This window comes from Balaenoptera acutorostrata, chromosome 9 (assembly GCF_949987535.1).
Source record: "Balaenoptera acutorostrata chromosome 9, mBalAcu1.1, whole genome shotgun sequence".
NCBI classification, from domain to species: Eukaryota; Metazoa; Chordata; class Mammalia; order Artiodactyla; family Balaenopteridae; genus Balaenoptera; species Balaenoptera acutorostrata.
The window spans coordinates 40,874,417-40,900,124 of record NC_080072.1 but is presented as its reverse complement, the minus strand read 5'-3'; the positions used below and the strand labels follow the sequence as shown (position 1 = coordinate 40,900,124).

The window sequence follows — 25,708 nt, the reverse complement described above, 5'->3', positions numbered from 1 at the left end:
GGCTATTAACATGCAAAACAAGGTCTTCTTATACAATGCCTACTTTGGGAAAAGAAAAAAGGTAGTTTTATTTTTTAAAAAGAAAAAAAAAAGCTAGAATAAGATGCTTTCAGCTTCTGAAAAGATAACCATTTTCCTTCACAGTGTTTTCCTACTCTGACCTAGGTAGTTGATGTAAGTAGGTAAGATTCCAATCGGTTCTCACACACCTTTGGTGTGGCCTATTCATTATGGATGTGCAAAACAATATCCCACCTCCTTATCTCACAGACCGGCTTCTGCATACCTTACTAAGAAACCTTCCCATGGCCATGAGGTATAACTTTCTGCCTTAGATCATGTAGCAAACAAGCAGTTCCAAAACATGGAAATTAAAGTTCCTAAAAGAAGCCATTGGGGCTTCCCTGGTGGCGCAGTGGTTGAGAGTCTGCCTGCCAATGCAGGGGACACGGGTTCGAGCCCTGGTCTGGGAAGATCCCACATGCCGCGGAGCAACTGGGCCCGTGAGCCACAATTACTGAGCCTGCGCGTCTGGAGCCTGTGCTCCGCAACAAGAGAGGCCGCGACAGTGAGAGGCCCGCGCACTGCGATGAAGAGTGGCCCCTGCTCGCCACAACTAGAGAAAGCCCTCGCACAGAAACGAAGACCCAACACAGCCATAAATAAATAAATAAAATTTAAAAAAAAAAAAAAAGAAGCCATTGTCACTGATCTCATTTGCCTGTTTTTAGGCTAGACTAGATGAATATTTCTACTGTTTTAGCTGCCTCATCATTCAGTGTAAGTGGCAGACAGTTTCTGCAATAATTAAAAGAAGTGAGAATGCAAGCATTCTGGATGCCATGTTAATTTTATTTGACTTATCTTAGTCATAGTATCCTGCTACATTTCTTTAATAAGAAGGTTCCATAGTCAGGAGATGGCTGGAACAAAACTTGAGACCACTGACCAAAGGAACAACAAACTCCACACCCTAAACTATCATATGGAAATTCTCAAGTCTGGAAAACAATTACTTTAGGCCTGTGTGATTACTATGACTTCCACCTAAGTGATTAGACAAAATCTGACTAGAGCTTTTTGGGTTTTTTTAAGTTGAACTCCAGAAATAACCATATGAAAACTACACCCACAGTGCCCCTTCTATTTTTTAGCCTCTCTCTTTGTCAGGTCACAAGAAAAAAAATTCAGCTAATTGGATCACCTCTGTTCAAAGCTAGTCTATGTATATATCTGGTTGGGGTATTGCTGGATTGCTGGGGGTTAGGGGGCGGTAGAGAAGAGAAAAATTCAGGAAACAGAGTCTTTGGGTGATGAGAAATGTAGACTATATTTTGATTAAGGCCATCTTGGTTGAAATGCTGGTAATTATCTTGTATTTGTAGTTTAAAAACATTAATCATCCTAAAAACTTACTATAGGGAATGACTGAATGATACGCGAGAAGAGAGAAAGGAAGTAAAAGAAAGGATAAAGCAACAAAGACAAGATTTGGACAGTTCAAAATTATTTCCCTTCACACAGATTTCTAATAGGATAAGCTCAGCTCCTTGGAACCATCCTTTTTCTCAAGAGCCCTTCAAAGATACTTTACATTTCTTTCTCCATCTTCTTTGCCTCCTAATCCTCACTGTGATACCTTGCACAAATTAAAAGCTTATATTTAATCCAAATGAACCATGGAGTTTAATATTTTGTGTTTTACATAAGAATTCAGTCTTCAAATAATACAATGTGAATTGATAGTCTCATAAAAATAACATCTTATTCATTCTTAAAACATTAAAAAATATACGAAATGTGTTAAGCTATATTAAATATTCACATCTTTTTAAAGATGGTTCAAAATACCTGCCCCAATCAATGCTACTACTAAAAGAAAGGTAAAGCTGGTTTTAAATAAATTTTCACTGCTCTCTGTTTAAATACTGAATCACTTAAACTCTAATTTATAATGTTACTTTTTTTTTCAAATACTTTCCTAGAAGTTTATTCCCTAAAATTCCTTTATAGTAATACACTAACAGAGGAAAACTTACCTCTGTCTTTGTGGTTATCAAATGTAAAGATCACCTTAGATATCAATGGTTTGGTACAATGTACACATATAAATATATCTTAACCTCAAGTTACTTACATATGGTCTTATATACACACAAACATTTTTAATACCTGCCACATACTCTAAACTACTTTTATATTAATAAATACATAATAATTTAAAGTATTTTCATTGATCATTAAAGTTCATTCAATATTTTTTCTTGAAATTGACTTCCTTTCCTGAGAAAAATTATCTTTGTTCTCCAAAATACCATTTAAAATATAATAGCATTTTGAGGATGGTGAAGAAAGACAGGAATACCCCGATTTTGATATACATTATACATTCACTAAATGAGTCTTTGGTTCCTTAGTACATAATCTCCTCAAGTACTGACAGCTCTTTGAATTCTGTATCATCTCACATCTTTTCAATGAGCACAGGCACATAGAACTTTTCAAGTCCAGACAACCAGAAGACTATAAGAAGTTATCAAGGTAAATTATTCATGTGCAGATAGACTAGCCCCTTTAAGGTAATCCATTCCTACAATTGAGCCCCATCTTCAAAAAGTAAGATATTTATTGTTTCAGCCTCTTGTAATTGGCCCTGCCATTGTGTTATTTCACTGGAAATCACAACAGAGGCTTTTTTCACCCTCTGATATTTTTCTATATTCCTTTTAAGAAAACACTTACAAAAAACTAATAACACTTTAAAAACACTGTAACTGTTCTCATCACACAATGAGAAGAGTAGTAAGAGTAATAAATAAACCAATACTTACAAATACGCACAAAAAAATCAGCTCCAGCACCCAGAAATCACTGGTAAATTGCCTTTGAATTCATGAAAGTGACCTGAAAGTTTAGACAAAAAAGGAAATGAAAAAGGATTAGTAAATTGCATTTACTTGCTTTATTAAAGAATACATTCTGGCTACAAATTATACTATATTTTAACTTGGCCAGTTGTCTAACAACTTTTTCCAAGATGATAATACCAAAAGAAACAACTTGTTCATTGTTCTTCAGCGAAGAATACAACATTTCCATCCATTATGGCTTTTAAAATACTGTCAGTAATAAAGTGGTGTTTAAAAATATGAATAAGTAAAAACAAAAGCAAGAAAAATTTTAAGGGAATAAAGCCTTACAAGTTAACATTTGAAAAACTGTTTAATTTATGTCTGCAAGTTAAAACGAATTAGCTTCACAGAAAATATCTTGGATATGTCCAACAGGAATACCTTGAAGGTAGACTAAATATGAAAAGATGCAGTTTTAGTTCTGCCCAAGATGTGGAATCCATTTAGATGCTTAGGCTATATACAATGCATTCTGTATGAGCCACAATTCAATTCAAAATTCTTTTCCTTGCACACACTTTAGTTCTGGCTGAAGAGGTAACAGATGCAACTCAAACATACAGAGCTAGCCTTGTAAAAAGTTTTAACTAGCACAATGACTCACTTTATGCCTCTAAATATCTATGGTTTCCTCTCTCCAGAACCCCCATGCATTAGAAAGTAGTTTGGTAGTTTATTTTTATTGTTTGGTCTAAATACAGCACATTTTTGGTTCCATGAAAACAAAGAAACTTTGTTGCAAAGGCCGTACTCTTTCCAAAAAGTTAGGATGGCTATGAGTAGTGTTCAAGTGAAAATAATAATGGAGCTTGGGTTCTTAATTTAGGTCAGAAACTTTCCTAGACTCTGGGGATTGGTTTGATTCAATCCACATATTTTAAATACAGCCAGTAAACATCTAGGTTAGTTAACTAACCTAGTTAGTTAGCTAACTAGATTTAAATAAAATTCATTTTGAAAAAAATAGATCTTGTTCAACATCATTTATAGGAACTACTACTCCCAATATTGCATTTATAGCACAAATGGCCATAATAGATTAGGTATTGGCCTCTGAAATTAAGTTGAGATATGAAATAAATATACAACTCAGTCCTTCCCCAGCTCTTATAACATGCTTTTGCCTAAGTGACCCATATAATTTATTCTATTTTCTAGTCAGGATTGATAGATAATAAAGTCCTGGGCATTTGGACAGCTTTAAGTATCCATAGGTTTCCTCACCAGACCTCTTTCTCTCTGTAGGAAATGGTGCCTCAGGCTTCCCCAATCCAATTTCACCAGTTTCTAGCAACTCTGCAATGGCTACTTCTATGGATGCAAGAAGTACAAGAGAGTCCGCTCTGAGGAAGGTAGCTCTGTCATTTATTTTTGGTATTATACGCTTTACCTCCTCATGGGTTTCTGATGTTTTGGGATTCGGTAGAGCAATTTTACCTGGGACACCACACAACCCAATGTGGACACACTCTGTGTACTAGTCAAAGCCAGAAAAGAATTCTGTTTCTGATATAAGCTATTCTCACATTTTATCTGACCCTGAATTAAAAATTATAACTGAAGTTATCCATAAAGTAAATCTCTAGCAAAATGCTGTATATCCAAAAGCCTAAAGTCTGGAAGAATCTAAAAGTGTTCTTAAGTGCTCACATACTTTTTAAAAGGATCTCACCTGGGGCTTCCCTGGTGGCGCAGTGGTTGAGAATCTGCCTGCCAATGCAGGGGACACGGGTTTGAGCCCTGGTCTGGGAAGATCCCACATGCCGCGTAGTAACTAGGCCCGTGAGCCACAATTACTGAGCCCGCGCGTCTGGAGCCTGTGCTCCGCAACAAGAGAGGCCACGATAATGAGAGGCCCGCGCACCGTGATGAAGAGTGGCTCCCGCTTGCCACAACTAGAGAAAGCCCTCGCACAGAAACGAAGACCTAACACAGCCATAAATAAATAAATAAAATTTAAAAAAAAAAAAAAAAAGCTTACTCTGCCAGCCACAGGAGTGGTGGGAGATAAGAGGTAGGGTTGCCAGAATTAACAAATAAAAATACAGGAATTAAAAAAAAAAAAAAGAGAGAAAGATCTCACCTTGTCTTTCTAGCAACTATTCTTTTAAAAGCATGAATTGGAATTATGCAATATATACAATACATCCCATTTCTTCACTTGCATTTAAACAATGGAGGACAAAATAAAAGGCATCCAGATAATATTGTGACTGACGTATGTCTCATCTTTTTCAGTTAAGATCTCTAACTCTGGAGATATTTTAAATTTAGAATAAGTCAGATTCCAGAGATTTAGGGCAAATAGTATTTTAACATTCGTCAATATGAAGTCAATAAATCTCATTTGTCATATAAGTCCAGTCTTGCTGCATATTTTAAAAGCAACTCTGAATCTCATTATCAACTGATTTATACTATTGGGGAATTTTGCAGCAAACAAGTTTAAAAGTATAAGCTTCTAAAATCACAGTTCACTATTATAAAAAAGCAAAAAAATCACACTAAGTGAAGTCAGACAGAGAAAGACAAATATCATATGATATCAGTCATATGTGGAATCCAATTTAAAAACAATAAAGATACAAATGAACTTATTTACAAAACAGAAACGGACTTACAGATATCAAGAACAATCTTGGGGCTACCAAAGGGGAAAGGTGGGGGGAGGGATAAATCAGGAGCTTGGGATGAACACACACACACTACTATGTATAAGACAGATAACCAACAAGGACCTACTGTATAGCACAGGGAACTCTACTCAATATTCTGTGATAACCTATATGAGAAAAGAATCTAAAAAAGAATGAATATATGTATATCTATAACTGAATCACTTTGCTGTACACCTGAAACTAACACAACATTGTAAATTAACTATACTCCAATAAAATTAAAATTAAAAAAAAAAGTCTTTAATGCATACTTCCTCCTGTAGAGAATTTAGGAATAAACAAGCAACATTTTATGACGGGCAAAGAATTAAGAATCAACTCACAAGAATTAAAACACAACTTGAAGTAAGCTACTTCTTCAAGAACCAGAAAAGTTTACCCTGAGGAAAACATTTCCAAAATAAAATTGGCGACTTTGGTCCTGCGGGCAGCACAAAAGTAAGAAGATAGAGAAGGAAATACCATCTCATCTGGAAAATCACAATATGTTTAGTAAAATGAATCTTCAGAATACCCAATCACCATTGATTGTTCCACTCCTCTACTAGTTCATTCATTCATTCAGCAAATATTGATCATGGGTTAAAGATTTCACTGGACAATATGATCACAAATTTTTTAAATAAATAAAATCATTACGTTGTACACCTAAAACTAATACAATGCTATATGTCAATTACATCTCAATTTATAAATAAATAAATATTTTTAAATTATGGCCTTTGTCCTAAAAGACTTTTCATACAATCAGTAATCCAACCGTGGGGACTTCCCTGGTGGTTCAGTAGTAGAGGATCCACCTTACAATGCAGGGGACGCGGGTTCAATCCCTGGTGAGGGAACTAAGATCCCACATGCCGTGGGACAACTAAGCCCACGTGCCACAAGTACTGAGCTTGCCTGCGGCAAACTACAGAGCCCACACGCTCTGGAACTGGTGAGCCACAACTACAGAGAAACCCGCGGGCTGCAATGAAAAGATCCTGCATGCCTCAGCGAAGATCCCACATGCCTCAACGAAGATCCCGCATGCCGGAACTAAGATCCGTTGCAGCCAAAAATAAATAAATAAATAAATATTAATAAATAAATAATAAATCTTTTTAAAAAATAATAATAATCCAACCTGGACAACAGACTATTACGTCTGACCATGGTGCTGACATCCTCCATATTATTTGGTTATCAAATCTTTTGCACATTCTTAATTCTTAATAAAAAGTGCATTGTAGCTAGTGGGAAGCAGCCGCATAGCACAGGGAGATCACCTCAGTGCTTTGTGACCACCTAGAGGGGTGGGATAGGGAGGGTGGTAGGGAGGGAGACGCAAGAGGGAAGAGATATGGGGATATATGTATATGTATAGCTGATTCACTTTGCTATAAAGCAGAAACTAACACACCATTGTAAAGCAATTATACTCCAATAAAGATGTTAAAAAAAAAAGTGCATTGCTACAAACTCTTCAATATAAAAATGCACAAAGAATATAAAGAGTAAATTTACAAATGAAGAAATACAAATGTCCAATAACAAAAATATGCACAGTCTCCCTAATAATCAAGTAAATGTAAATAAAGTATTTTCACCTAAAATATTGGCAAAATATCTTGTAAACTGGACAAAAACTAGCATTTCTGAGGATGTGGAAAAATAAACACTTTCAGGTACCATTCATGGGATTATAAATTGGGTACAACTTTTCTGAATGGTAATTTGACAGAAAGTGTTAATTTTTTTTTTTTTTTTTTTTCATCTTTTTTTTTTTTTTTTTTTTAATTATTTATTTATTCATTTATTTTTGGCTGTGTTGGGTCTTCGTTTCTGTGCGAGGGCTTTCTCCAGTTGTGGCAAGCGGGGGCCACTCTTCATCGCGGTGCGCGGGCCTCTCACTGTCGCGGCCTCTCTTGTTGTGGAGCACAGGCTCCAGACGCGCAGGCTCAGTAGGTGTGGCTCACGGGCCTAGTTGCTCCGCGGCATGTGGGATCTTCCCAGACCAGGGCTCGAACCCGTGTCCCCTGCATCGGCAGGCAGATTCTCAACCACTGCGCCACCAGGGAAGCCCCCAGAAAGTGTTAATATTTTTAACATCAATATCCTTTGAGCTTGAAAGGCTATTTCCAAAAATTATCCTAAGGAACTAATCACAAAAATGTTAAAAGACATATACATGTAATATGCATGTTCATTACAGCATTTTTCTAACAGCCCAAAATTGGAAATAACCTACTAACTGCGTAAGTAAATTATGGTACATATATATAACACTACTCTGTAATCATTAAAAATCATGATATAAATCTATATTGAATGACATTAAAAGATGGCCACAAAATATTGTTGAATAAAAAAAAAATGTATAATAAGACCTAATTTATAGAAAATCAAATGTGTATATACACACATGCACAGAAACTACAATTTAACAAAAATGTTAACACTGAGTGAGATATGGGATTATTTTTACTTTTTTATTCTTATGAGTTGGTGTTATTTAGATTTTTTTTATCCTTAACATGTCTAATTTGTCCCAAAACAAAAAAGCTATTTCTAAAATTCACTATATCACTTATACATTCAAAAGTAGTCACCAAATCCAGACTAACGTGCTATTATTAATCTAGCAGCAAAAGCCAAATATTAATATTAGTTACAAAAAGAAAAACCTCTGAATTACAAGGCAACTTCAAACAAGTATCTTGACATCAAATGAAGAAGCCATAAAGATTTTCACAAAGTATGTCCCCCTCTATCAAAAATAGGTAACAGAGCAAAGGTAAACAGCAAATAAAAACACTGCCGCCTCCCTGTATAATTAGACTTTAAAAGCTTTCAAGCTAAAATTTTAAATCCTGCTTAATTAGATTTTAAAAGCTTTCAAGCTAAAATTTTAAATCCTGCTTAAAGCTGTCTCTAAACCACACCCATTTCTCTTTTTAATCCCCATCCCTTCTTTTTTTTTTTCTAAACAAGAAGGTTCAAGTGGGTGGTTGGATTAAATGACCTTCCAACTCTGAGAGTCAATAACCTAAGGCATTTTTTAAAGTACCAAAATGCTTCCAAAAACACCTGTAACAAAATTTTGTCCACCTTTATATTAAATTGTAGCATCACATGTTTAAAACTCAAGTCAAGGATTGATTCGTCGGTTTAATAATGTTATGTTATACATAATGAGCCACTGAGTTAAAACAACTACATTTAAAGCATTTATTTTCTCAACTAACTTTTGGAAAGATATCAATGCCTGGTCTTTCATACATCAAAATAAAAATTAGAAAGACATTAAAAAATACCCTGTATGCAAATACAAATGGGTTTTCCTGCAGATGTGATTTTTGCATTAAAACTATTCTCTCCCAAGTTGCATCAATTTAAAAAAATGCAAAACCCTCCATAATATTATCTTTTGCTCTTTATAGCATTGCTAGGCTGAAGCCATGTTTCTTGAACTCCATCATTCTTAGCTTTCCTTTTCCTCTTAATAATTATACTAAATTATGTAGAATTTGAACTATGAAACATGAAAATGAAATGTGAAATTCATCTTGCAAAGGAACTGATACTAAGCTAATGCACAATTTTTAAAAAATGCAATTGCTAATAATTAAGAATATCACAATAGTGAAGGGGAAAATGAGGTTTCACTTATTGATATTTACATCTTCTAAGGCAAAAGTAAGAGTATTTCTGATGTATCAAGGAAGACAACTTAGATGCTACCTAGTATAACACTCCACTTTCCTGGAACAAAAACCTATTTCCTCAAAGAAATAGGAATTTCCCCTATTTTAAAAAATCTCCAAAGATAGTTACTACTGAGGCATACTGCTAGTTGCCTATTTATATATTCTAGGCTGCTCAACCTACATCTTCAATATGATTCCAGTATGAAGGGCCACAGTTTAGAAGGGATGTTGACAAGCATTCATAAGAGAATGGCTAAGAAATCTCAGAGGAAACATGTTACATTAAAATGGTTGCATGTTCTAAAGGTGGTTAGTTGGACTGAACTTTGGAGATCATCTAATCCAGTGATCCTCAAACTCTTTGGTCTCAGGACTCCTTTACATTTCTAAAAATTATTCAGAGTCCCAAAGAGCTATGGCTATATTTATCAATAGTTATTATATCTGAAACTAAAGCTAAGAAAAAATTTAAATAGTTATTAATTCATTTAAAATAAAATAAATGATTAAGTAATAATCATTTAGTGATGAACCTATTACACGGTAACATAAATAACATAATTTTAAAATACAAGCATATTTTACAAAACAAAACAATTAGAAGACTGGCATTGTTTTGCATTTTTAAATATCTCAAATGCCTGGTTCAATAAAAGACAGCTGGATTCTCATAGGTGCTACTGCATTCAATCTGTTGTGATATGTTGGTTTGACAGAAGTATGTGAAAAATATCCATCTTCACACAGATATGAAGTTGGAAAGAGGCAGATTTTTTAACAGCCTTTCAAGATAATTGTAGCTATTCTTCTTTAATACTATATCAAAATTTGACAAGTAATAGTTTCTCAAAGGTTAAGTGCAATATGGAACCTGAAACCTGAATATCAATGAACTTTTTATATTCTGTTACTTTAAAAACCACTGGTCTGGGCTTCCCTGGTGGCGCAGTGGTTGAGAATCTGTCTGCCAATGCAGGGGACACGGGTTCGAGCCCTGGTCTGGGAGGATCCCACATGCCGCGGAGCAACTGGGCCCGTGAGCCACAATTGCTGAGCCTGCGCGTCTGGAGCCTGTGCTCCGCAACAAGAGAGGCCGCAATAGTGAGAGGCCCGCGCACCGCGATGAAGAGTGGCCCCCGCTCGCCGCAACTAGAGAAAGCCCTCGCGCAGAAACGAAGACCCAACACAGCCATAAAAAATTAATTAATTAATTAATTTTAAAAAAAATCCCTTGCTACCTACAGTGCACTAATCCATTAAAAAAAAAAAAAAAAACCACTGGTCTTTAAATGCATCTTTTACCCATGCATGTTTTTGCAACATCATACATTGGTTCATTTGGAGAATATTGGTTCACTTGAGTTGTGCAGATCTTCAAAACGTTGATGTATTTCATTATTCAATATTTTAAAAATTCACATTTGTTAATATCACCACCAATCTTAGAAAAGCTTTTAAATATTGGAAAGCCATCAAGCTCATGGTAGTGGATACAAGTTTTCCAAACAGCTTATTTTCTCTTGAAAGCTCAAATTTTATTATTGACAACAAATAGTGTCAGTTGATTTTCCTAAAATGGGAGGCTCACTTTGCTCATTTTTGAGAATATATCTGTCAAGTATCCACAGTTTGAATAACCATTGTGTGTCTGTTAGTCATTCTTTCAAGTAAAAGTGACGTTCTGTGAAAAAAACAGTTCAGCTTGAAACTCAATCATGCAAGTGATTTTTTCTCAAGGTAACTACAGTACTTGAGTAGGTAGCATAAGTGCTTTATTCATACTTCCCATTTCATCACAGACTATTAAAAATATACTTAAGGGTCAAGAATTAATAAAATCAATAATTTGTACTGCTTCATCTGCAACATTCTTAAGCAAAACTAGATTTTTTTTTTCTGTGAATGGTGATTATTTTAAAAAATGCAATGACTACTAACAAAATTTGGTGCCATTGCCTTGATCTGTGCTAAGGCACCAGCAGTCCTGCCCAAAATTGCTTTGCATCCTCAGTGTAAATGGCAACACACTGAAAAAGGCAAATAGCATCTTAGTATTATGATGAAAATAGTTTTGATTTTTTAGACCCCTTGAAAGGGTCTCAGGGGTCCCCATACAGACCTCATTTTGATAACTGCTTATCTACTCTGATAATCCATTTTGCAGCTAAGGAAACTATCTAGTTTAATATTTTCAAGCCAACAAAGGAAAGGTAATATCTAGCACAGTGAGTGTAATGTGATTGAAAGTTACTCTTTCTTCTTTCCAAAATAAAAAATAACACTAGTGGGTGGGAATTACAAGGTAGTGAATTTTAGCTCAGTCCAGACAAATCTTCAAAAGCAATACAATAAGTTGCCTCACAAAAAAGAGATCTGTTCCTGGAGTTTGTCAAAGTTAAGGCTGGATGACTCTTTGCCAGGGATGCTGTAGAAAGAATTCTTACCCTAAGTTTAAAGTTGTATCAAAACTTAACTGATTATATAATCACTTAGAAAGCTTTTATAAAATTTGAATTTCTAGGCCCCACCCCAAAACCTACTAAACCGGAATCTCCTTGAGTGGGCCAAGAGTTTCCAGTTTTTTGAAAGCTCCTGAGGTGACTGTTAAAGCCCACCTAGCTGCAGATGGTGTTCAAGAACTGCTGTACCAGTTCACCTCTAAAGTCACTACCACTTCAACATTCTACAATTTTATATTTTATCCACACCCACTGGAAGTATACCCTTACACTTTAATGTAACATTTCCTAAGCCTACTTTAACACATTATAGATGGTCAGGATCAAGGTATTTCTGGGTCAGAAGAGGAGGAATTAATGTTGCATTTCCTAGGCCTGCGAGTTCACCTCTGCCAGCGTATGTAGCAGAATAGTAAATCAGAGATAGAACTGACTAAGTTTGATACGTATTCACAACTGAGAAAACCCATAAAAAAAAAAAGAATGGTCAGTATAAAAATAGTACCTACATGAAAAATGAATGAGATTATTGAGAAGACAACGTGCCTTCCACTTTACAAAGGCAGCTTATTGCTATGAACCAAGACCAAAATATAGATCACAAACTTCCAAAACCTATTTATAGAATTACTACCATGTGACTTAATCCCCAAAACTCTTGTATCTTGAGGTCTTGATTACAGAAAAATTTCATATACTTCATAAACACAACATAAGGCAACTTGTCCACTTTACCAGAATCAAACAAAAATTTAGCAATAGGCCAAAAAAAAATTTGCAATATATTTTGTAACTTTTCACTCAATAAACTTGTTCTCTTTTATTTCTTCTTTCTTCTCCTGCTTTCTTAGCAAAACATACTTCTTGGAAATAACACCTATTGATGTATTTTTTAATATTCCTTTTTTTCTTGCAGCCTGACTGATTTCAGACATATATGATATCAGCTTAATAACAAAAATCAGAGAAGGTCTTGTGTGAGAAGGACTGGAGAAAAAAGTGATCATCAAAACATAATCCTCAGACCCCTTATTTCAGAAGTACCAGGTTCCTTATTAAAACAAAAAATTTTTAAAAGAGGCTCCACCCATTCCTATTGATTCTGTAATTCCAAAAGCATGGCCTAGGAATTTATTTTAAAGCATAGCCCCCAGGTGATTCCTGTGCACACTAAAATTCAATAACTGCTGGACTAAAGGGCAACTGTGTTAAATGAGGATAAGCTCACAAAAAATTCTGTGCAAAAAGAATTTTTTTAATAATTCTATAAAATGTTTTATCTTACTAAAAAGATTCTCAATGCTTTTGGATTTCTTATTTTTTTAATAAAATATTTGTTTAATGTAAGGATGAATTAGAAACTAGAATTCAACTTAAAAAGTAAGCCTTAGTTATTGTAGAGTGGGTTTTTTTTGAGAATGATACATGCAATTCTCCAGCAATACAATTAACATTTTTGAGAGCCCACAGGATACATAACATGAATTGGAATCTCTGGGGATTCAGAACAACAAAGCACAATCCCAAATCTCCAGCAACTGACAATTTGGATTCACTGAGAGATAAATATTATATTTAGAATAGTCTCAACATTTGCAGTTGCATTATCATATCTGGAATAAGGAGAGGATTCCATCCCTGCTGAGTTTTTTCTCCCTGAACTCTGCTCACAAAATAAAGTGGCAGAACGTTTTTAAAGCAATCATTTAACAAAAGTTTGTAAATAAGTACTGATTTTTTAAGACCATAAATTTTTTTAATAAATCTACTATTTTCTATAGGGTAAGCTGATAGGCAAAAGGATGGGGTTGTTCTTTGTACTTGTTCTAGGTAATTAAATCAAGATAAATTTAAAGACATCTAAAGAGGATCTGTTTTGATACTCATTTTAAGATACTCTCCTTGTTACCACTCTCTTTACCACTCCCTCTTAACCACAAATAATGACTTCAGTAATGGAGCTCTGTAATTTAAAGTATCAGGCAAATAACACCAAGTTACTTAGATGAACTGACACCGCCTGTTGTGCAAATATGTACTTAGGATGAGATTATAAAAATAACAGCTGCATTATCAACAGCTCATCATTTACTGAATGTTTGCTCTGTGTTAAGCACTGGAAAAACAAAAATGAATGACATAGAGTTGGTGACTTCAAGGAGTTCACAACCTAGTAAAAGAGACAAATAATTACAGCTTTGTGTGAAATACATTAGATGAAAAAAATTATAAAACTATGTAATCCAATTTTCTGAAATAAAGAATATGTGTAGAAAATGGGGATGCTGCCACTTAACTCCCAAGGTTTTTGTGAGGATTAGAGATAAGAAAATGCTTCCTAGATGGCATATGTCTTCTATAAATGTACTTCCCTTTTTGCTTTTTCCCTGAGATTTCGTTGAAATGTGCCCAAGTCACAACTTACACAGATGACCTGGTGGCTAATATAACTACTCACTTTTTAAAGAAGAATGTCTCAAGGGTATATGACCTTGGCAATGCTACCCCATCATCACACTCAATAACTGGACACACTGCATGTCCTCAGGGAGCTCAGTCATACACTATGGATTAGTCCTTCCCAGACGTAATTAAATCTTTTGCTCACTTTCAAAAACACAGAAACAAATGAAGAGAATCATGTAGAGAGATCCTGCTTATCCTTTTACTGTATGTCTTTCACAACAATTTAAAGATTTCACTGTGAAGTCCAGACAAGATCTGGCCTGGCATCTCTCAGAGTGCCTCACTTACTAAGTGAAAAATAGGAATACCAGGATGAGATGTACCCAAGTTTACAGGCACATAACTCACTTAGGACCACATGACAAGTTGGTGACAGAGCTTTCACTTTAAGTCAGAGTTTCCAATTACTGAGCTCATGTCTATTCTATGAGGAACATAAATGTCTCCTGTTACTTCATCTGTAAAATGGGATAGTTAGCATTCACTTCTCTCATACCATGTCAGTTTCACTACTTTGCCTTCACACTTAACTCATTTGAAAAAAGACACTTCATAAAATGGAAAGGGGTTAAATACCTGGGGTGAAATATATTTCTCTGGTGCTAGTACCTTCCCATTTCCCCCAACTCCAATTAACCACCAGTTCCTGTATACTTCTTGTCCTGGAATTTTCCTAATTTCCCTTTTTTTTTTTTTCTGATTCACAATGAGATTGATGGGACTGTGTGTGTGTGTGTGTCTGTGTCTGTGTCTACACGTGTGTAGATACACTTAGGAAAAATACTCTGCTACACAAGACATAATTCTCATTTCCCTACATTACTGCTCTCGTGCCACCACTGGGACAAAAACCATTGTCTTTTTAATGTGAGAAGATGGAAGAAATGCACAGCGCTCTCCAATACTCAAATCCCAGCCCTAAATTTCATCCCTATCAATGCTGTTTCTGCAGAATTCACAATAAAAAAAGACTAGGCATTATTAAGCAATAAGTTGATATTTATTTTCTTATTAAATCGTCATAATTACTTTGTGATGGGATTACTATCCTCATTTAAAAAAAAAGAAAAAACTGAAACTCACTGGGATTAAATATTTACAAAGGTGGTAAGTGGCACGGTTGGCACTCAAATTCACAACCTCTGGTTCCAAAGCTAGTGTACTTTCCATGTTTCATTTAAGTAGCATTCCTTAATATTTCAGATCCTTTCAAAACTTATTGGTTCTGATGCTAAAAGAGCTTCGTTTAAGAGATTCTAAATCCCACCATTTCTATACATTGATCCTACTCCTGCCCTTCAACCACCATATTTCTCTGGGACAGGCACTATGCCAAGTCCACACATCAGCCTATAATTCAAAGCCTCTTTCTTGCATTCTCTACTCCAGGGTAGCTTCCCAGAACAATTTTACTGGACAGAGGAGTCTTTCTTCTAAAAAAAAAAAAAGGAAATATTTAGCATATCTATCACACACAATGAGGAAACTTCCAAAACTGAAAGAGAAATATTCTAAGGTCAGTGATATTATTTTGTACATTAAATAAATAATTTAAATTTGAGATGGTTTTGAAAATTAAATATACATGCTTAATTCCTTTCCAATAATAAAATAATCTAAATAAATTTTAGGTTCAAAATGTGTAATGTAAAGTACAAGAGTTCAAACAGTATATTATTGGCACAGGAATAATAGGCAGATCAATAAACAACAGAAAATCTAGAAATAGATGACAATTTGTAGAAAAATTTAGTCTATGATATAAGTGACACTTCAAATCAGTGGAGAAATGATAAACTATTCAACAAATGATGCTGGGAATGAGTAGACATCTGGAAAAAATAATATTGAATCTCTACCTCCACTTTACACTAAAGTAAATTCCAGATGGATTTTTTAAATGTAAAAACTAAAAAGAAAAATGACATTAAAACAAGGAAAAGATTAGTAAAACTGACTACACTGAAAATTTTAAACTTCTGTATTTAAAAAAAAAAAAAGACCATTAACAAAGTTAGAAGACAGACCACAAACCAGAAAAAAAAAAAAAGTATATTTTTGGTATGGTATGACAAATGGGAACATCAAATCAATAAGAAAAAAATAGAAAAATAGGCCACAAAAAAATAGAATAGAATATTTGCAAATGAGAAAATGGAAAAAGAAAATAAGCTAAAAAATGATTCAATATCACAATTAATTTTTAAAACGTTAAGTAATACATTGATTCATATCTCAATACAAGATAACAAAGATTGAAAATATTAGTAATATGTAATGTTCATGAGCATGAGGAATTGGGCACTCTCATTCACTGGTGAGAATGTAATACAGCACAACCTTTCTGGAGGGAAGTTTGACAATTCTGCATTCCCTGTATCACTTATAGAAAAAATTCAAACAATATGGAAAAGCATAAGAAAAAAGTAAAAGATATTCTTCCCAATGCATCCAAATTTTAAATGTACATGTCCTTTGATACAAGAATTCTAGTTCTATTTTATCCTAAGGAAATTATTGGACAAGTGGGTAAAGAGCATATGTACAAAACTGTTCGCTGAAGTGTTGCTTATAATAGGAAGGAGCTGGAGACAACCAATGATTAATCAATATTCAAATAACTAGGGTATAACCACAAAATAGAGTACAATGCAGTCATTACAAAAATGCATATTTATAAAGAAGAAAGATACCCACAGCATATTGTTACTGAGTGAAAAAAAGGCTGAAGAAGCACATTATTTTCTTCCAATTGTATAAAAACATACAAAGTATTATATGGGTATGTACGCATATGACACAAAAAAAGGATATACAGCAAAATGTTATTTATGAGTGTTCATATCTATATCTATACTTATATATGTGCATAAGTTAAAAAAGAAAGGATATGCAGCAAAAGATTATTAATGAATTCTGAGATTATCATTGAAATTTTCTTTTTTTCTCTATTCATTTCCTTATTTTCTGAATTTTTTATATGCCTTGACATTCTTTTTTTGTATAATCAGAAAAGAAAGGATTTTTATTTTTAAATAAATTTAAAATGAGGTAAAGATTTAATTAATATTCAAACACAAATTTTTTTATACCAAACTATAACCCTAAAAAACCATGCTGAAAAAGATAATCCTAACTAATACCAGTAAGAATAACAATGCTAAATCTAAAATGGTAGGTTTAAATCTACTGTAGACGGAAAATGACTAGATCTACCCTGGTTAAAAAAATTCAGTGTATGTAAATATATACATATTTTACATGCACAAATAATGTATGTAAATATGTTACATCCATAACAATAGCATGATCTATTATTTGGTGATATTAGCATACTCTTCCTAAAACAGCAGTGTTTTAAATTGGCAAATTTAGTTAGAGCTTTCCTTCAAAATGTCCATCACTTTGACCCAGCTCCACTTCTAGAAATCTATCTTAAGGAATTAGTCATAAACACAAAAATAATTTTTGTACAAATATATGTATTCCAGTATTATTTAAAAGAGCAAAACAAAAGAGGCAGGTTATAGATCCTATTTAGGTAAAATAAGGATAGATATAAATGTGCTTACATAATAGGCATAGTAAAATTCTAAAGGGATACCCAGAAAATTCTTCATGGTGGAACAAAGATCTTGATTTTTCACTTTACACGTTTCCATATTTGAATTTTTGTCATGAGCATGATTACTTTTATCATTTAAAATGCAAAAGAATAAAAGAGATAAAATGGCAAAAATAATAATAATAATTTGAAGCAACTTATATCTAAAAATAAGAGAATGTCTAAGTAAGATATCATCCACTCACTAGACATAACATTATGTGGTTCTTAAAATTTTTATTTAGAACCCTGGGTAATAGCACGGGAAAATACTTATGTCATAACGTGAAGCAAAAAAAGGAATAAAAATTATATATACATACTTCTAAAAAAAAAAAAGCCGACGCTTAAGAAAACAACTGTGAGGAAATATTAAGCTGTAACAAAGACTGCCACTGGGTATAGGACTAGGGGTAAATTCTTTCTTTTCTTTCTACTTTTTGTACTTTTATAAATTTTCATAATGCTGAACATTTTTAAGTGGAAAAAATTAATTAAGCAGGAAAAAAGTATACAATTCTATTTTATACAGAGTTCACACCTTCAAATGTCACTATCTTGACCAACTTTCAAAGAGTTTTTTCTGAACTGTAATTAGTATACAAGTAAATCTCCTTAATTAGTCATGTGAATTCTATATCCTATATCCAAAAATAAGGGAAAGTTTAAGTTAAATGTAGCCAATTACCAGGCATAATATTATGTGTTAATTAAAACTTTCACTTAGAATCCTAGTTAACAGCATGGGAAAATACTCACGTGGCACACATCCACTCTACTGTATAATAAAGTTTTAATTTAGCCAATAGAATTCCCTAACTTCCTTTGAATCAGTAATATTCCTGTGAAGTATGGAATAAGATAAACTACTTTTTCCTTGATAAGTAACTTCAGTTTCCACATCTATAAAATGCACATAATAATATTATACTGCCTCACGGATTTATTGCTAACATTAAATGAGATAATAAGTGTAAATCAATTAGTACAGTCTCCTGGCACTTATTGTACTCAACAAATGGTAGCAATTATTACTATTATGAGCATGGTTGCCCTTACAATATTTACTTACTCTCTCCTTTCTATTAGGATAAACTCTATGAAAGACTAATCGGAGTGAAAGAAGGATATTTTTTTAATTAAAAATGAAGATTTAAGTATCAGAATCAACTTAAAATAGTAAGAGTGTATGAAAAATACAAAATTTGTATATGGGAAGTTACTTACTTAAACCTTATTCTGAAAATGTAGACTTTTAAAAGAATATATTTACTATTCCTGTGCTCAAGTAATTGTAAGCACACAGAACCTCAAAATAAAAGAAAATCATGTTCTTGCATAGCTAACCTCCCAGAGTAACAATCATTGCACAGTATGAGTTTTTTAACCTTCCTTACTATTTATTCCATTAATTCACACTCCGCTAGAACAACAGGAACCAGAGGTAGTCTTGTATAGTGAGAAAGAATGAAGGCTAGGAGGCAGACCTAGGTTCAGACCTTGCCCTGTAACTTATTAGATGTGTGACCATGGTCAATTATTTAATTTCTCTGCAGCTTAGTTTTCTCATCTGTAAAATAATAATAATCATATTACCTACCTCAAAAGATTTTTAGAATAACTAAATGGGATGATCTATATAAAATATGTAACAAACATGTTGACCTCACAAAGTAGTAAGTGCTCAACATTTTCTTTGGCATTTATTAACAGGGATCAGCAAACTTTTTCTATAAAAGGCCAGAGAGTAAATAATTTAAGCTTTGGGGGCCATATGATCTCTGTTGCATCTACTTAACTCTACAAAAGATTAGAACCAACCAAAAAGTCCATTTAAGACAAGGATTAAATGTTATAGCACACTAACATATTGAAATATTATGTAGTCAGTTAAAAGGAATGAGAAAGCTCTATGTGTCTTGATATATATATTGTGGAAATGAAAACAGCAAGATACAGACAAATATGTATAATACTACTTGTGTTAAGAATACCATTTGTGTTAAAAAAGCATTTCATAGTATATCTCTAGATGGATACATAGGAAATTGGTTATAGACATGGCTTTCAGGGAGGGAACCTGAGAAACTGAGGAACTTGCAGGAAATAAGTAGGAGATCAACCTTTTACTCTACACCTTATGTACTTTTATAAATTTGTACCATATATACAGAAGACCTATTTAAATAAATAAATATATTTATTTTGGAACTGAATTTCACACAAGTACTCACAGTCCCTCACATATAATAAGTGTCTAATCTTGTGACTAATAATAAGATATAAAGATTACCTGGCAAGGCTTTATTTGTAAAGTATGCTATCTTATGCACAGTTAGTATATTAGCCACAAACATCTTTTATATCCCTGGAGTCAGTACAGCTGAATGAAGTTTTGCAATTTATCATCCTGGTATAATGATCTCAACATATGGAAGTGCCTTTAAGATTACACACTGTTTTTTAAATATACTACAAAATATTGTTAAGCAAAGCAAGGATGAGGGGTATTTTAGTCTTGTACTAATGAATACCAGAGTAAACACTATAGAACAAGATCATATAAATGACAGGAGAACAAGTCGTGTCTATGCCCAGACAGGTCCACTAAATATATACTCCCTCTTTTTAATAATTTTTTATTTTATATTAACTGGACAAACTTGAGAAATAATTCTTTCTTCCAGCTGACTTAACCATTTATGCAAAAGTAAAATGACTACTGTAAAATGGGTTGACTCAAGCAGATCATTCACTTCAACTTGACCCCTTTCTCTGTAAAAACAACTCAATGAACATGGCAGCACCCTAGATCATTTAAACAGGACATTTCGTTTTAATATTCTTGAATCTAACTTTATTGTGTATTTTATGAGTGTCTCTTTCATTTCAGTTTATCTCATGTCTGTCTTTTAAGCTAATTCAACTATCTACAGACCTCATTTTGAGTACAATCATGGAGAGTATGAAAGATTTACCAATCTCATGTCACATCAGAACAAATAGGAATGAATGACATCTGAGAAAGGAAAAAGTTGCCACTCTCAAAATTCGGAAGCTGTTAATTTTCAAATCAGTAGACTGCAGCATGGTTCTGACCCACTTGCTCACAAGCTTTAAAGACTACAAGCTCCTGAATTCACATTTAACCCTACAGTTAGTTACTTATTTACTTGTTTCTTCAAATCAAAAATCTATTACTCTGAACTGGTTGGAGTCAATGGCCTTATTTATCTTAATCCTATGTACAACTGTTATTTTTTTCCTTCAACATGTATTAAGCACCTGATCCTGGTCTACATGAACAGAGCTACTCTTAAATTGTTTTAATATGCACTTCTTCAGACTGTAAATCTCTTAAGGGTAAACCAGTATTTTCTCTTTCCTTTTGTACATTATACACTATCTTAGTACCGAGTCTTCAATAATTTATTTTTCATTATGCGACATTGTAAAAAGCAAAGGACAATTTAGTTAACCTACTTGGTGAAAAGAAATATTTTTATATATATCAATCTACTAATCAAAGTTCATTTTAATAAGAACTCATCTTTTTATGGAAAATAATGATTATTAACACCCTGGCTCTTGTTTCCAATAAGATACCCTTATAAGGTAGATTATTCTGAACTTATATGTTGTCATAATTGTTGTTATATGTCATCACATCTTGGAGACTAGTATCACCATTGTCTTAGATTTGAGATCCATTACAGAGATATTTCTGATATAGCAATTAATTTTATTTCTCTATTTTTCAGTGTAAGTAAACGGATCAGGAGGGGGGGACAGTAACCAATCCTTCTTGCAGGTTAACTGAAGGAAAATATAACAAAACCCAGAAAAAAAAATGTATCTCAGTTAAGATTCTGATTCCGTCGAATAAAAAAATAAATTAACAGTTTGAGATGATTTTCAGGGAAAAGGATGGTAAGAGGAAAAAAAATAAGTTTCCAAGGAAATATATACAAATATATTTCTTTGATGAATATAATACAACAGGGGCTTCATTCTAAATGATACCTCCTTACTGTGTAGTAGTTTACAAACTACCTAAACTCTTTCCTCAGAACTAAAAGTATTTTTTTTCCTTAAAATTTTACATGTCTGTTCCTCTGTCACAAAAGCACATGTTGCTATGGATGATGATGACTATGGAGCTACAAAGTTTACCACAGTTTCAGTCACCAGTGCTCCCACCTATACAGTGTCATCCTCAGAAACCATCTGATGTTCCTTCAATCAGTAAAACATTGAGTTAGCACTTAACACTCTAGGGAAGATTAAACCAATTTTTTTAAGCAAAAAAATTCCAGCCAAGTCAAAACAGAATTGTAATGTATCAAAACCTCAAAAGGATATCTTTATATGCTCAGGATTTACCTGTTTCTTTGATTGCAGTACCTGAACTCTACAAACAGTATATTCGGTGAGTAGAATGCTGGCAAAGCAGATGTTACCCCCTGCATCCTCCATCTAAATTCTTATTCCCAATTTGGTTGTCTGCAGTGGTGAATCAGAACAAGGTGACTCATTCAACTAACGATGAGAAATTTGAAGCTATACTTGCCTCCTAGTGTTTACCTTGAAATAAGGCTATTATGCTACTAAAACTTAAAAGCACAGGAGCTAGTCAAGTTGCAAAATAACATTCAAGATAAGACCACTGCATCATAATTTCTCTCTAATTGTTTTCCTTAGAACAGATGTCTAAGATGAGTTCCTCACATTAAAAACAAATGGGAGGAGATTAAGGTTTTCAACTATGCCTCTGACAAGCCCATATGAGCGTCTTACAGTTGTCAGAATTCATTCAAGAGGAAAGCAAGAAGCATGGCAAAACATAACTCAGCAAAGTATTGCGCCTTAAAATGTCTTACACCAGAACTTCAGATTGTACCTATGTTCTTTTTTGTCCCAGCTTCTGTGAAACAACTGCTTGCCTAAGGACAATGGAAACAACCAAAATTTAATGAGTGCCTACCACCTTCCAGACACTTTAACATATACCAGAAAAACATGTTGTCATGGTAGACAAAAGAAAAGTACCAAAGGCTATATAGTTCCTACATTATGCACCAAGGTATCCCAGCGCACCATAGAGAACTCATAGAAATACTAACATATTTTAACTTTTTAAGAGAAACACAGCTCTACACGACATCTGTTGATTGACACATATCATTAGCAATTGTGATCATTTAAAAATGAAATTGAAGTAGTGTTTTTACTTTCAATTTATCTGTATTATTTTTTCAAAAGTCTGCTAAGTTTTTAGTACATAAAAACTTAAGCTGTTTGATCCAAACTAAGTACTGAAGAGAACTGTTAGGTATTTCTTTTGGACCAGAGACATCTTGAAAAAATTACTGACACACTAAAGACACCATGAACCAAGAAAATTTGAGAACTTCTGGCTTAGAGCCTTAGAGCCTTCTTACTTATGAATACACATGACTCAAGTAAATAAAAGCAAATCACTGTTGATAAGTGAAGGAAAATAATGAAAGTATCTGAAAACGCACTTTTCCACCCAGTGTCTGAATAAACTTGGTCCACAGGCAGGGAATGACTCCAAGATTACTGTGAGCAAAATCAATAGTCTCAATGTCAGTGCCAAATAAGTCAGTGCCTCAAAATACATATGCAATCCAAAAAGGAAAAATGTGAGATGAAAGTGCTGAGACAACCTGAGAAAAGTAAACCAGAAGCACTCTACATAGCAGAAGAAAAACTCACTAGAAAAACTACGTTGTTAGGTTAGAAAGTGACAGAGACAGATATAAGCATTTGTGTAACGTCACACTCAGAGGTATCCTGGCAGTGTCTGGTAGTATTTCTGATCCTGTAACCAGGAAATGTACATGAGGTCATGGAAGAAACAGATAAGTAAAAAAGAAAGAAAGCAAAGTCCTAGGACTTTGAAATATATACACACACACAAAAAAGAGGGACATTAGAGATAAAATATAACAGTGCAAGGGGAAGGATCCTCTCAACAGAGTGAAAAGGATAACGAACGTAAAACAACCTATAAATTCTCATGTAAAGTCAGGGAAAGATAGACTTCTGATGAGGCCAGGCAATGCCCAGAACTGTGATTCCAACAAGAACGTCACTAGAACATTACAGCAAAATACAATGTCAATTGGTTTGAAGGAATGATCTTTATTCCACAAATAAAAAAGGATGAGACTCGAACCTGATTGAGAGTTTCACATCTCCTAATCAGCACACAGAGATTTTTAATGTAAAAGCAAAATTCCATCTAAATGTAAGACTGCAAACTGTTGGTAAAAAATTGTGGGTTTTTTTTTTAAATGCCGAAAGTGCACTATTGATACACTCATGTTATTTAATTGAATTGGAGGGAATGGAGGAGTTATCTGGGATATCTATGCACAGTTATTTTACTAAAACTAGGTCACACAAAAGGGAAACCAGTAAAAGCAGAGTAACATTGTCACATAATAGTCGAGCACTCTCTTCCTTTCTCTATACTAGCTCTGTGTAATCTTAGAAGTGTCACTTAATCTTATTGTTTCTCAGTTTTCCCAAGCTTCTAAAATGTGTAATATGTAATATTTATTGTGTCAACATTGTTGAAAGAATGGGATATGATAAAAGAATGAAAATTCTTTAAAAATATAGAGTTCTTCAATCAAGATATTGTTATAACCACTCAGAATAGTACTTTTACTTTCATTCTCACATGAACTTTAGGAAGAGCCAGACATCCTAGCAAAGCAGTTTCAATAGACCTTGTAGGTAACCTACAGATTTTACACCCAGATAGATCACACCTGCAGTACTAGAACTTAAACTGATGGCCACATCAGATACCCAGGGATCACAGAAGACTGAAGAAAATAATTGCTACTGTGACTGAATTAACTTTAAAAAGCATGTTAAAATTATTCCTGAATAACAACTGGTTACCAGATCATCGGAATTCTATCTACAAAATGCATTTTGAGTCTGGAAACTAATCTGTCATTAAATTATTTCATTTCCAAATGAAATATTTATCATTATTTATGTCATCTCCAAAATGATTCTCTAATTTTTTTAACTCCTTCCTACTCTCTCACAGCCCTCGACTAAGTCCTTATTGTCTCTCATCTGAACTTCTAAGCACCCTAACTGAGATATCTAATTCCAGTCTCTTTTCCTATTAATTCATTGCTTACTCCATCCCTAATCATTTCAGTTATCTCCCTTAAATAAAGATATGATCACATCACTACTATGCTCAAAATCTATTTGGCTCCACTTTACCCCTCAGCATAAAGACCAAAATCTTTGCTATCCCATTCAAGGCCTTCATAAATCTGGCCCCAATTTCCTTCACAGCTTCATCATCTTGAGCACGGGCAAAACTTCAGTTAAAAAAAGGATTGTTTCCTGCTTTCCCAAAGTGAATTGCATTTTCCCACCTTCAGGCCTTTGTTCATATTCTTTCCTCAAACAAGTGGAATTCCACTCCCCTCCACCTCTACCTGTTGAATTCAAATGCTACTTCCTCCATGAAGTCCTCCTGAGAGTTAAGTTTTCCAACTGGAGTTAATCTCTCATTCCTCAGCATGCTGATATCATTGGCTATATATTTTGCTTGGACACATAAGTTTTGCTTTATATTGCAATAATTTATGCAATATCTGTTGTCTCTTTCACTAGGCTGTAAGTTCATCGAGGGGAGAAAACTTGTCTCATTCATTTTAATTTTACATGCAAAGCCTAGAAGAGTGCTCTGCGTATCAGGAGCTCTGTAATATATCTTTTGAATTTAAATATGGAAGCATTACATAAACAAACTTCACCCAGAAAAAAATCATAGCTAAGGAAAGAATAAAAACACATTCCTATGATGAACCGAGGGAAATATTTGCTACTGTGTGTC

At 33.9% G+C, this 25,708-nt stretch overlaps 1 protein-coding gene across 18 annotated transcripts in view; it reads right to left on the bottom strand.

The window, feature by feature from the left end:
• The window catches only part of SOX6 (SRY-box transcription factor 6), a 640,888-nt gene that overhangs the window by 541,189 nt on the left and 73,991 nt on the right, over positions 1–25,708 (bottom strand). For all 18 annotated transcript variants that reach the window (XM_057553078.1, XM_057553079.1, XM_057553081.1 and 15 more), the window contains exon 2: positions 2,832–2,904. The gene's annotated coding sequence lies outside the window, so the exon portion shown is untranslated. The remainder of the gene's footprint in view (positions 1–2,831; positions 2,905–25,708) is intronic.